At 44.5% G+C, this 14,377-nt stretch overlaps 6 non-coding genes across 6 annotated transcripts; all 6 read right to left on the reverse strand.

Annotated features, from left to right (window-relative positions):
- Positions 1-2,330: 2,330 nt before the first annotated feature.
- TRNAC-GCA (transfer RNA cysteine (anticodon GCA)) lies at positions 2,331-2,402 on the reverse strand. The gene has a single exon. It is a non-coding gene; the product is annotated as a tRNA-Cys (tRNA).
- A 1,358-nt stretch (positions 2,403-3,760) lies between these two features.
- TRNAC-GCA (transfer RNA cysteine (anticodon GCA)) lies at positions 3,761-3,832 on the reverse strand. Its single transcript has one exon. It is a non-coding gene; the product is annotated as a tRNA-Cys (tRNA).
- A 1,378-nt stretch (positions 3,833-5,210) lies between these two features.
- Positions 5,211-5,282, reverse strand: TRNAC-GCA (transfer RNA cysteine (anticodon GCA)). The gene has a single exon. It is a non-coding gene; the product is annotated as a tRNA-Cys (tRNA).
- Positions 5,283-6,675: 1,393 nt separating this feature from the next.
- TRNAC-GCA (transfer RNA cysteine (anticodon GCA)) lies at positions 6,676-6,747 on the reverse strand. Its single transcript has one exon. It is a non-coding gene; the product is annotated as a tRNA-Cys (tRNA).
- A 2,749-nt stretch (positions 6,748-9,496) lies between these two features.
- Positions 9,497-9,568, reverse strand: TRNAC-GCA (transfer RNA cysteine (anticodon GCA)). The gene has a single exon. It is a non-coding gene; the product is annotated as a tRNA-Cys (tRNA).
- A 1,365-nt stretch (positions 9,569-10,933) lies between these two features.
- Positions 10,934-11,005, reverse strand: TRNAC-GCA (transfer RNA cysteine (anticodon GCA)). The gene has a single exon. It is a non-coding gene; the product is annotated as a tRNA-Cys (tRNA).
- Between the last annotated feature and the right edge of the window lie 3,372 nt (positions 11,006-14,377).

Below are 14,377 nucleotides of genomic sequence, written 5' to 3' on the forward strand. Positions count from 1 at the left end.
TCGGCAGCCAAATAGAGAGGGCAGGCAAGACTATGTAGTGCAGATCTGCACTATATAGTCTAAATTGTGCCCCCCCCCCCCCATGCATGCCGTGCAATAATATCGCCCCCGTGTGTACACACCATTACTCTCTCTAAATATCTATTACCCCTTTCACATCGCAAATGTCGGGTTGCACACATGATTTGGGTCCAACTAACGTTTGTGAGGTGCAGCCTCCCCCATAGTGTGAATGGGAACCTTGACACTCGACCCGGGTTACCTGTTCGCACTGCACAGCAACCCAGGATTAACCCTTCTTTTAACCCGGGTCAGAATGCCTGGACCCTTGAAATTTGAAAAGGCCCACAGAGACCTGGATCGTAATTTTTGCAATGTGAAGGGGTTATAGTGGTCTAGATTTATATATTAGATATCCAGTTAGTGGCAGCACTCTAGACTTATTAAAGGAAGGGTACTTGTGTAGTTTCACGGCGGCACTGCCCGTGGATTGCATCGTAAGCAAATTGCATACGATTTGCATGTGATGCAATTTAGCACACCCCCAATATCCACGTCAGCCCGAAGCGTGGCAAGCGCAGCGAGCCCTGCGAGGGGACTCTGTATGCATCCTACCAACCTGTTCATACCCCCACTATCCACGACGGCGTGGAGTTGATGTTATAACGTGTGGCAAGCGTAGCGAGCCACCGAGCCAGAAGCGGAATACACATCAAGTAATACACAAAATACACGTCAAGTAATCCGCATCGCTGCACTCGCCACGCTCCAGGCTTGTTTTCTGCTTTTTGCATACGATGCAATCCGCGGGCAGTGCAGCCGTGAAACGACACAAGTACCAAGGAATGTGTTGTCATCTTCAGCGTTTCAGCGTTTCAGCCTTTATTGGCTTTTAGAGCAGCAAAGTCATAAACACATAAAACATTACTCACCAGAGCTGAATTTCCCATTAGGCACGTGAGGCACGTGCCTAGGGGCGGCACATGTTTGGGGGCGGCACTTGGATGCCTTTGATAGTACTGTCAGCCCAAAATGTACCAATAACTGCAAAATATCCAATGTACTGTACTATATTCCATCTTAAATAGAGTGTAAATGGATAGGACATGCAGATACTGCCCCTGTAACTGTCCTACTTAGTAATGTATTCATAATAAAATAACATGTCACAGTTAGTGGCTTTATTTATAAATCATTATATTGGCATTATATAGATGAAATCACTGATCTCCATGGAGGGGGCGGGGCTAAAACGACACGAGTGATATGTTTTAGCTCCGCCCCCTCCTCTGAGACCCGCGGATTGCGGCATTTAAATGCCACGATCGGGGGGCTCAGTGGGGGTCCCCCTGATTCCGGGAGGGTTGCCCACCCTTTCGGGGGCCGGGAGGGGGACCCGATTTTCGGGAGACTCCTGGTAATTCCGGGAGGGTCGGCAACCCTGAATTAGGCGTGGAGGGGGGGACACATTTTTGTTGTGCCTAGGGGCGCCCTCATCCCTAAATCCGCCCCTGTTACTCACCCTAAATAGCCCTGTGACTGCTACGTGAACACTGGTGGGGCCAGCCTCCTGACACCCGGCATGAAGCGGGGCATACGAAAGTGACCTCATCAGAGTCCAATCGTTGCTTAAAATAGACAATTTATAATTCTCAGTGATTAATTTGCACTACACCTGCACATGTAACACCAGAGATCGGTCATGTAATAAAAATGAAAAATAGAAATATAGTGTGGCTAATATATACCATGGTTATTGTACCACCCCGGATGTGATCATATCACACTAAGGAATTCTACTACAGTATATAGAATAAACAATGTAAAAATAAATAACAGAATATCGGATTTGAAAACTCATCGTCCATTATCTAATTATTCTCGCACTAATCTTAAAAAAATAATGTAGGTCCAGGGACTTATTGAGACCTCAGGCCAATTTCACCAGGCTCCATTTAGTTTCAAACAGAGCTTTTTACCTCTATCTCCCACTCTTCACATGGTGAATGATTATGTATCTAATTGCCGTTACATTGTGTTTTGCCTGGGCAAAGTCCCTAGCAAGGGGTTGATTGCTTGTCCCTTTAATTAATGTAGATTTAATAGCGGAGAAAACCAGTTACCTGTCTGTATAGGAGTCACACCACATCTAGGCTTTCCTGTCTTACCTTGGCTCTTCCTACACACCCTACACACGGGGGAACTGTGATGCACATGGATAAATGGTGTATCATATGACACAGTGCAGATGCAGACGCAGACGTTACTTGTAACATAGTGAAGATTATTAACGTTTATTATTAAACAAAAGTGCCACCAAAATACTTTGAAGGGGGCACCCGGATTTGAACCAGGGACCTCTCGATCTGCAGTCGAATGCTCTACCACTGAGCTATACCCCCTCCTATGATGAGTAGCGGAATACCTACCTACCTACCTGTCTGTCTCTCTGTCTGTATCTCTGTCTGACTCTCTCTCTCTCTCTCTCTCGGTCTGTCTCATTTGCATTTGCTGATTCACGGACATCAGACAGGAGCGGTAGTGCGTCATCCGAGAGCAGGGGAGAAGGCAACTCTTGGAGCTCACACTGTCGCCAAGCGTTGCCTCCTCCATAGTGTGAACGGAACCCGTGCCACTGTTACCCATTCACACTGCACAGCAACCGAGATTAACCCTTCTTTTAATCTGGGTTGGAAGGCCTGGTTGTCATACCTAGGAAATTTGAAAAGGCCCTTTCACAATGCATAGAGACCCGGAATCGACCCAGGCTATTTTTGCAATGTGAAGAGGGTATATCTATATCTACATAGATAGATAGATATATGTTCAAGGACATAACTAACATAGATGCAGGGGGTGCAACTGCTATGGGGCCCAGAGCTGAAAGGGGCCCACTTTGCCTGTCAAAGTATCATGTGCTGTATACATTTTTCAACATTAGGTGATAAATAGGGGCCCTTGCAAACTTTTGCTATGGGGCCCACATGTATGTAGTTACGCCACTGCCGATAGATAGATAGATAGATAGATAGATAGATAGATCTATAAATAGGTATTATATTAAAAAAAGCCCCCTAGAGCGAAGTTTCCTTTATGATCATTATACTATATGCATATTGCTCCTGACAATTTTAAATAAACACGATAAGGGTAAAGCTCTATAGCAGTGATTTTCAACCTTTTTTACCTTGTGGTACACTAAATACGTTTTTAAAATTGCTAAGACACACCATGCGATCCCCACAGGGCAAAACACATTGGCCCCCACAGGATAAAAAACAAACCTATTGGCCCCCATATAAAAAAAACAATCACACTGGTCCTCTCAGGTAACAAAAATAAAATACATTGTCCATTTACATGAAAAGAAGAAACCAGCAAATAGTTGAACTGGTGGTGGCTGTAAAATTTATACATGAGTAAGCACTAATACTGTACATTACTTCTATCCTTACATATCCCTCCTATTATCCCTCCTACCTCAATGTTGGTTTGTATCTACCCAGTTTGTTTAACCACTGTTGTTTCCAATTGTAAGCACAATGGAATATACTGCGCTATATAACAAACTGTTAATAAATAATACCGGTCTGTATAGGAGTCACACACATCATAGGCTTTACCTTGGCTCTTCCTACATACGGGGGAGCTGTGATGCATATGGATGAATTATATGTTGCAGTACAGATGCAGATGTTACATGTAACTTTGAAGTAGTGATGATGATTATTGACGTTTATTATTTAACAAAATACTTTGAAGGGGGCACCCGGATTTGAACCAGGGACCTCTCGATCTGCAGTCGAATGCTCTACCACTGAGCTATACCCCCTCCTATGTTGTGTAGTAGAATACCTACCTACCTACCTGTCTGTCTCTCTGTCTGTCTCACTGTCTGTATCCATGTCTGTCTGTCTGTCTGTCTGTCTCTCTCTGTCTCATTTGCAGATTCACGGACATCAGACAGGAGCGGTAGTGCGTCATCCGGGAGCAGTGGAGAAGGCAACTCTTGGAGCTCACGCTGTCGCCAAGCGCTGCCTCCTCCATAGTGTGAACGGAACCCGTGCCACTCGACCCGGATTACCGTTCACACTGCACAGCAACCGGGGATTAACCCTTCTTTTAATCTGGGTTGGAAGGCCTGGTTGCCATACCTAGGAAATTTGAAAATGCCCTTTCACAACGACCCAGAATCGACCCAGGTTATTTTTGCAATGTGAAGAGGGTATATCTATATCTACATAGATAGATAGATATATGTATAAGGACATAACTAACATAGGTGCAGGGGGTGCAACTGCTATGGGGCCCAGAGCTGAAAGGGGCCCACTTTGCCTGTCAAAGTATCATGTGCTGTATACATTTTTCAACATTAGGTGATAAATAGGGGCCCTTGCAAACTTTTGCTATGGGGCCCACATGTATGTAGTTACGCCACTGCCGATAGATAGATAGATAGATAGATAGATAGATAGATAGATAGATAGATAGATCTATAAATAGGTATTATATAAAAAAAGCCCCCTAGAGCGAAGTTTCCTTTATGATCATTATACTATATGCATATTGCTCCTGACAATTTTAAATAAACACGATAAGGGTAAAGCTCTATAGCAGTGATTTTCAACCTTTTTTACCTTGTGGTACACTAAATACGTTTTTAAAATTGCTAAGACACACCATGCGATCCCCACAGGGCAAAACACATTGGCCCCCACAGGATAAAAAACAAACCTATTGGCCCCCATATAAAAAAAACAATCACACTGGTCCCCTCAGGTAACAAAAATAAAATACATTGTCCATTTACATGAAAAGAAGAAACCAGCAAATAGTTGAACTGGTGGTGGCTGTAAAATTTATACATGAGTAAACACTAATACTGTACATTACTTCTATCCTTACATATCCCTCCTATTATCCCTCCTACCTCAATGTTGGTTTGTATCTACCCAGTTTGTTTAACCACTGTTGTTTCCAATTGTAAGCACAATGGAATATACTGCGCTATATAACAAACTGTTAATAAATAATACCGGTCTGTATAGGAGTCACACACATCATAGGCTTTACCTTGGCTCTTCCTACATACGGGGGAGCTGTGATGCATATGGATGAATTATATGTTGCAGTACAGATGCAGATGTTACATGTAACTTTGAAGTAGTGATGATGATTATTGATGTTTATTATTTAACAAAATACTTTGAAGGGGGCACCCGGATTTGAACCAGGGACCTCTCGATCTGCAGTCGAATGCTCTACCACTGAGCTATACCCCCTCCTATGTTGTGTAGTAGAATACCTACCTACCTACCTGTCTGTCTCTCTGTCTGTCTCACTGTCTGTATCCATGTCTGTCTGTCTGTCTGTCTGTCTCTCTCTGTCTCATTTGCAGATTCACGGACATCAGACAGGAGCGGTAGTGCGTCATCCGGGAGCAGTGGAGAAGGCAACTCTTGGAGCTCACGCTGTCGCCAAGCGCTGCCTCCTCCATAGTGTGAACGGAACCCGTGCCACTCGACCCGGATTACCGTTCACACTGCACAGCAACCGGGGATTAACCCTTCTTTTAATCTGGGTTGGAAGGCCTGGTTGCCATACCTAGGAAATTTGAAAATGCCCTTTCACAACGACCCAGAATCGACCAAGGTTATTTTTGCAATGTGAAATGGGTATATCTATATCTACATAGATAGATAGATATATGTATAAGGACATAACTAACATAGGTGCAGGGGGTGCAACTGCTATGGGGCCCAGAGTTGAAAGGGGCCCACTTTGCCTGTCAAAGTATCATGTGCTGTATACATTTTTCAACATTAGGTGATAAATAGGGGCCCTTGCAAACTTTTGCTATGGGGCCCACATCTATGTAGTTACGCCACTGCCTATATATATATGCTATATATATATATATATATATATATACATATATATATACATATATATAGATAGATAGATAGGTATTATATAACAAAAGCCCCCTAGAGCAAAGTTTACTTTATGATCATTATACTATATGCATATTGCTCCTGACAATTTTAAATAAACACGATAAGGGTAAAGCTCTATAGCAGTGATTTTCAACCTTTTTTACCTTGTGGTACACTAAATACGATTTTAAAATTGCTAAGACACACCATGCGATCCCCACAGGGCAAAACACATTGGCTCCCACAGGATAAAAAACAAACCTATTGGCCCCCATATAAAAAAAAACAATCACACTGGTCCCCTCAGGTAACAAAAATAAAATACATTGTCCATTTACATGAAAAGAAGAAACCAGCAAATAGTTGAACTGGTGGTGGCTGTAAAATTTATACATGAGTAAGCACTAATACTGTACATTACTTCTATCCTTATGTATCCCTCCTATTATCCCTCCTACCTCAATGTTGGTTTGTATCTACCCAGTTTGTTTAACCACTGTTGTTTCCAATTGTAAAGCACAATGGAATATACTGCGCTATATAACAAACTGTTAATAAATAATACCGGTCTGTATAGGAGTCACACACATCATAGGCTTTACCTTGGCTCTTCCTACATACGGGGGAGCTGTGATGCATATGGATGAATTATATGTTGCAGTACAGATGCAGATGTTACATGTAACTTTGAAGTAGTGATGATGATTATTGACGTTTATTATTTAACAAAATACTTTGAAGGGGGCACCCGGATTTGAACCAGGGACCTCTCGATCTGCAGTCGAATGCTCTACCACTGAGCTATACCCCCTCCTATGTTGTGTAGTAGAATACCTACCTACCTGTCTGTCTCTCTGTCTGTCTCACTGTCTGTATCCATGTCTGTCTGTCTGTCTGTCTGTCTCTCTCTGTCTCATTTGCAGATTCACGGACATCAGACAGGAGCGGTAGTGCGTCATCCGGGAGCAGTGGAGAAGGCAACTCTTGGAGCTCACGCTGTCGCCAAGCGCTGCCTCCTCCATAGTGTGAACGGAACCCGTGCCACTCGACCCGGATTACCGTTCACACTGCACAGCAACCGGGGATTAACCCTTCTTTTAATCTGGGTTGGAAAGCCTGGTTGCCATACCTAGGAAATTTGAAAATGCCCTTTCACAACGACCCAGAATCGACCCAGGTTATTTTTGCAATGTGAAGAGGGTATATCTATATCTACATAGATAGATAGATATATGTATAAGGACATAACTAACATAGGTGCAGGGGGTGCAACTGCTATGGGGCCCAGAGCTGAAAGGGGCCCACTTTGCCTGTCAAAGTATCATGTGCTGTATACATTTTTCAACATTAGGTGATAAATAGGGGCCCCTGCAAACTTTTGCTATGGGGCCCACATCTATGTAGTTACGCCACTGCCTATATATATATATACTATATATATATATATATATATATACATATATATATATATATAGCGTGTGGTGCGCGGCGGCACTCGAATAAATGAAACAGACTGCAGGGATTATCCCAACGTTTCAAGACCTTTCGGTCCCTTTATCAAGGTGCAGAAGACAAAATAAACCAGTGACAAACATACCTTTATGCTGATCCAGGCCGTTCGCGCGCCTCCCCGACGTCCCGCATGGCGCTGCAGCTACATGGTGACAGGAGATCAGTTCTGTCACACGTTCTCTGGCAAAACTTTTAAAATTCGGCAGCGGGTTAGACCTGTACGTCCAACTTCGTGGTTTACCTGATTGGTTGTTCGTGTGGTCGACATTATGTCGGCAAAACCACACGGGCATTCAAGGAGAGAGCCGCGGCACATAGGTCTGCCATTAAACATGCGCTTCTATCTGGGACTGGAGACCAGCCGGTCGCCCGCCACTTTGCCCAGGCCAGACACCCCCTTGCATCCCTGAGGTATAGAATCATAGAACAGATACCCAAATTAAAAAGAGGAGGAGACAGGGATCTCTTGTTGTGTCGGGCCGAAAGCAGGTGGATCTACCGGTTAGAAACATTGGCTCCCAAGGGCCTTAACGAGCACGCAGGACTGTCATATTTTTTATGAATCAGTTCTGTGTTCCTTGGAGGGTTCTGATATATGCTGTGTGTATCTGGTAATTTCTGTAAAAATGTATATTATTTACCCCATGTTGTGTCCACCTGTGTTGTGTCGACTTAAAAACTATAACGGAATATGTGACGCTGCAAGCAGTTGACGGTCACATAGTACCGAACAGGTCAGATCGCTTCAGTAAGCGGTCACCATTGGCAGCCATGTATGCCCACACTTTTTAATGTTTTTAAAGTTTGTATGATACACATCATGTTTTGTTCACGCATTTAATTTTTCAGAGTTGTACGCTATATGTACTCCTATTGTCATGCCTCAGCTAATGACTCTTCTTGTATTTTTCTCACTGTTTTTAGGTTTTTGTTGTATGGGCAGATCTGGATGCCCTTCGCGGCCTCAGCGACGCTCCGTCATGTGTGACGTCATTATCGAGCGCCATGCGGGACGTCGGGGAGGCGCGCGAACGGCCTGAATCAGCATAAAGGTATGTTTGTCACTGGTTTATTTTGTCTTCTGCACCTTGATAAAGGGACCGAAAGGTCTTGAAACGTTGGGATAATCCCTGCAGTCTGTTTCATTTATTCGAGTGCCGCCGCGCACCACACGCTGTCTACAAGTATCCACGGATACACCTGTCGGCGGGCACCGGTTTGTCCACGTTTATCTTGTCAGTGGAGTGCCGCATCTATCAAATTTCTATATATATATATATATATATATATATATATATATATATATATATATATATATATATATATATATATAGATAGATAGATAGATAGATAGATAGGTATTATATAACAAAAGCCCCCTAGAGCAAAGTTTCCTTTATGATCATTATACTATATGCATATTGCTCTATAAGCTCTATAGCAGTGATTTTCAACCTTTTTTACCTTGTGGTACACTAAATACGATTTTAAAATTGCTAAGACACACCATGCGATCCCCACAGGGCAAAACACATTGGCCCCCACAGGATAAAAAACAAACCTATTGGCCCCCATATAAAAAAAACAATCACACTGGTCCCCTCAGGTAACAAAAATAAAATACATTGGCCATTTACATGAAAAGAAGAAACCAGCAAATAACAGTTGAACTGGTGGTGGCTGTAAAATTCATACATGAGTTATCACTAATACTGTACATTACTTCTATCCTTATGTATCCCTCCTATTATCCCCCCTACCTCAATGTTGGTTTGTATCTACCCAGTTTGTTTAACCACTGTTGTTTCCAATTGTAAAGCGCAATGGAATATGCTGCGCTATATAACAAACTGTTAATAAATAATACCGGTCTGTATAGGAGTCACACACATCATAGGCTTTACCTTGGCTCTTCCTACATACGGGGGAGCTGTGATGCATATGGATAAATGGTGAATTATATGTTGCAGTACAGATGCAGATGTTACATGTAACTTTGAAGTAGTGATTATGATTATTGAAATGTATTATTTAACAAAATACTTTGAAGGGGGCACCCGGATTTGAACCAGGGACCTCTCGATCTGCAGTCGAATGCTCTACCACTGAGCTATGCCCCCTCCCATGCTGAGCTGTGGAGTACATTTCAGCATGTGTGTGTGTCTGTGTGTATCTATCTACTCAGACACCCCCCTTCCCCCAAGTATTTCTACCTAAATGTTAGATACTTGGGGTTTCTTGCTCATTGCAAGACGTTTCATGCTCACCAGCGCACTTCCTGGTAACGCTATACACCCTCTAGGTGTATCCTGCAGGCTGGCTGACAGGCGCCCTATCTGTATGTATATCTAAAAAATAGTCAGTGCACTGACAAAAGTCCAGAGACCCAGAAACCTGGAGTCGCCCCTTAACTGTAGACATTGTCACTGGTGTTTTGTGGGTACTATTTAATGAAGCTGCCAGTTGAGGACCTGTAAGGCTTCTATTTCTCAAATTAGTGACTCTTATGTACTTGTCTTCCTGCTCCCACTTCTTGTCTACTTGTCACCCACTTCTCTTTCTACTCTGGTTAGAGCCTATTTGTGCTGTTCTGTGAAGGGAGTAGTACACACCATTTTAGGAAATGTTCAGTTTCTTGGCAATTTCTCGCATGGAATAGTCTTCATTTTGGAGAAAAAGAATAGACTGTCAAGTTTCACATGAAAGTTCTCTTTTTATGCCCATTTTGAGAGTATAATCAAATCCATAAATGTGATGTTCCAGATACTCATCTAGCTCAAAAAGGCCAGTTTTATAGCTTCTGTAACAAAAAAAACCCATTTCAGCTGTGTTAGGGTTTTCTAATCATCCATTTTTCTTCTCATGCGGTTAGCAAACCTAATGTACCAATAGAACACTGGAGTGATGGTTGCTGGAAATGGGCCTCTATACACCTTTGTATATGTTCCATTAAAAAAAAACAGACGTTTGCAGCTAGTATAGTCATTTACCACATTAACAATGTATGCCTGTATTTCTGATTAATTTCTGATTAATTTAATCTTATCTTCATTGAAAAAAAAAACCAGTGCTTTTCTTCCGATAGTCGGCACTCAATAATAACAATTAAAGTACTTACTGGGTGCCCTCTGTAAACCACGCTCCTCTGTGCAGTCCTTATGCCAAAGATGTCATGGTCAATGATTATGTATCTATTTGCCATTGTATTATGTTTTGCCTGGGCAAAGTCCCTAGCAAGGGGTTGATTGTTTGTCCCTTTAATTAATGCAGATTTAATAGCGGAGAAAACCAGTGCTCAAAATTCATACATGAGCAAGCACTAATATATTACCTGCTCTTCCTACACATGGGGGAGCTGTGATGCACATGGATAAATGGTAAATCATATGGCACAGTGCAGATGCAGACGTTACATGTAACTTTTAAGTAGTGATGATGATTATTAACGTTTATTATTTAACAAGAGTGCCACCAAAATACTTTGAAGGGGGCACCCGGATTTGAACCAGGGACCTCTCGATCTGCAGTCGAATGCTCTACCACTGAGCTATACCCCCTCTCATATTGAGCTGTAGAATACATTTTAACATGTGTGTGTGTCTATATGTCTGTCTGTGTGCATCTCTCTCTGTCTGTCTGTCTGTCTGTCTGTCTGTCTATCTACCTACCTACACAGACACACACACACCTCAGTGTCGTTACTAGAAATTTTGCACCCCCACCTCCCAAAACGTTTCTGGTGCTCTCCCCATACATTACTTTGAATTTTTACCTACATGTTAGATACTAAGGGGGGGGGGGGGGATTTAATAGAACGAGAGATTCAAAAAGCGAGAGTTTTCACAAGAAATCACCAGGGTTTTTTTTAAGCGCCAATCATTTACACGGCAAAACTGGGGATTTCTTACCAAATCCTAAATTAATAGGGTCCAGGAGCAGAGCATTGTGTCCTTTCTGGAGAGGGTCATGTTGGGAGTTGATAACTGGGATTGTCTGATTGATTGTGGGTAGGAACCTTATTAGTAATGGTATATAAACCCCACACGGCTGTAACATCACCTTGAAAAAGCTGAAACGCGTCGGTGGGCCACTGCACCCCCCTCTGGCACTCATCTAAGGACTAAGGTCTTTACCATCTATCACTGGTGATTTCTAAAAATTGGCAAACACCCAAGTTCCATTTGAGAAAAGAAAAACAAGGACACCACCAACTGGGAAGCTCCACAAGGCCCTTGATAATCCTCCAGAGGCTGTACATCACAGGAAATTAACATCACCGCAGAAATAGAGAGGACCACTGACCCAAGCCCGGATACAATCCCCAGTACCAAGTGGTGAGATCAGTGGCGGAACTACCATGGGTGCAGGGGGTGCAGCTGCTATGGGGCCCGGCGGCTGGGGGAGCCCCCTGGACAGCAAGCACTCCTCTGCCTTTTCCTGCGCTGGCGCTGAGCGGGGGGAGACCCAACAGGGAACAGCACTTGCCGGGGGGAGACCCAACAGGTCTCCCACAGACACCCTATAACCGCCGGTGCCCGCAATGCCTCCCTCAAACCAGTACCTGTAATTGATGACAGCCGGGCAGACTGTATGTGCGCTGTCCGGCTGTAGTCTCCCCCCGAACCGCCCGTCCGCACGCACGCAGTACCTGTAATTGATGACAGCCGGGCAGACTGTATGTGCGCTGCCCGGCTGTAGTCTCCCCCCGAACCGCCCGTCCGCCCGCACACAGTACCTGTAATTGATGACAGCCTGGCAGACTGTATGTGCGCTGCCCGGCTGTAGTCTCCCCCCGAACCGCCCGCACGCAATACCTGTAATTGATGACAGCCGGGCAGACTGTATGTGCGCTGCCCGGCTGTAGTCTCCCCCCGAACCGCCCGTCCGCCCGCACGCAGTACCTGTAATTGATGACAGCCGGGCAGACTGTATGTGCGCTGTCCGGCTGTAGTCTCCCCCCGAACCGCCCGTCCGCACGCACGCAGTACCTGTAATTGATGACAGCCGGGCAGACTGTATGTGCGCTGCCCGGCTGTAGTCTCCCCCCGAACCGCCCGTCCGCCCGCACACAGTACCTGTAATTGATGACAGCCTGGCAGACTGTATGTGCGCTGCCCGGCTGTAGTCTCCCCCCGAACCGCCCGCACGCAATACCTGTAATTGATGACAGCCGGGCAGACTGTATGTGCGCTGCCCGGCTGTAGTCTCCCCCCGAACCGCCCGTCCGCCCGCACGCAGTACCTGTAATTGATGACAGCCGGGCAGACTGTATGTGCGCTGCCCGGCTGTAGTCTCCGGCAAGAGATTGAATCTGTATTTTCACAGATTTCCTGATGGACCACCGGCAGCCAATCAGGAGCGGCTATCAATGCCGCCGCTCCTGATTGGCTGCCCGGCGGTCCAGCAGGAGATATGAAAATACAGATTCTCTTGCCGGAGACTACAGCCGGGCAGCGCACATACAGTCTGCCCGGCTGTCATCAATTACAGGTACTGCGTGCGGGCGGACGGGCGGTTCGGGGGGAGACTACAGCCGGGCAGCGCACATACAGTCTGCCCGGCTGTCATCAATTACAGGTACTGCGTGCGGGCGGACGGGCGGTTCGGGGGGACACTACAGCCGGGCAGCGCACATACAGTCTGCCCGGCTGTCAGCTACCTACGGGTGGGCGGGAGGGCGGACGTCCGGGCGGAGCAGGGGGCGACAGGAGCCCCGGTGTGGGGCCCCTTTTGTGTGGGGGCCCCGGGGCGACCGCCCCTGTCGCCCCGTGCTTAATCCTCCACTGACCTAATATACCTTCTACTGTATCATACCCATCCCCCTTTGTTATTCTGACCTCCACACCACCCCACCGTCCTCATTTGGGTGAAGTGCTGGGGGGCCCTTTCAAAATTTTGCTATGGGGCCCACAATGGTGTAGTTACGCCTCTGGGTGGGGGGGCCCCTTTTAGAATTTTGCTATGGGGCCCATAGAGTTCTAGTTACGCCTCTGGGTGAGATCCATTCCAATTCCTCTCAAACTAACTTTCCAACAAACTGCCAGAGGACTGACCATTTGGGAAAACTCCAGTGGCCAGAGTAGGGTACATATGAATTTTATATTTTAATCATTCTTATTTTTAATGTGTTCATTTTGTACTAATAAATAATTAACAGGCAATCCCATTTGTGTAAAGTTCTCTGTAGCGCTGCCATTTTTTCTTTATGTTCGATATTTCTAGTGGTTCACTATAAACCACCCATTTGCAGCTGCTTTATATATTTTATCTATACAAAAAAACCTCATACCAGCGCCCGGTTTATTTACTACTTTCTTGGTAAATAGACCCCCTCGCATCTACTTGGGACTGTGCATACCCCAGCCAGTTGATCGAAAGGAGGACTCCCATGCCAACATAGTGTTTAAATCAGGACTTTGAGTGGTAAACATACCGATAATCCATCTATGCTACACCAGCACTTTATATAGTGCAATAGGAACAGGTCCACTATGCAGAGGTTTTGATTAATATACATCACACATATTATTGTTTTTATTATTCATCTTAATTATTGCGCATTCTATATATATATATATATATATATATATATATATATATATATATATATAAACTTTTTTATATGTTTATTAACATTTCTGTGAAGATCGTCCAATTTATTTTTTTAGCATTTATGAATATTTAATAATTTCTTAAAATTGACCTTCTATAGAGCTGCAAAGAACTTAGTGTTCTTACCTTTCTCTTTTCTTGACCCTGACTCAGACCTACCTGGACTTCACAAATGGGCCTCACAGGCCACAACGCTTAATCCTGAGCACATTTTAGATACATTTCTCTTAAACCTCAAGCTTATTCCCGCTAGTTCCTACCAGGAGATGTCTTACAAAATCCTACACCGGGCTTACTTCTCAACTATTTGATGGATA

Source organism: Crinia signifera, chromosome 6 (genome assembly GCF_055691185.1).
Source record: "Crinia signifera chromosome 6, ASM5569118v1, whole genome shotgun sequence".
Classification (NCBI taxonomy): Eukaryota; Metazoa; Chordata; class Amphibia; order Anura; family Myobatrachidae; genus Crinia; species Crinia signifera.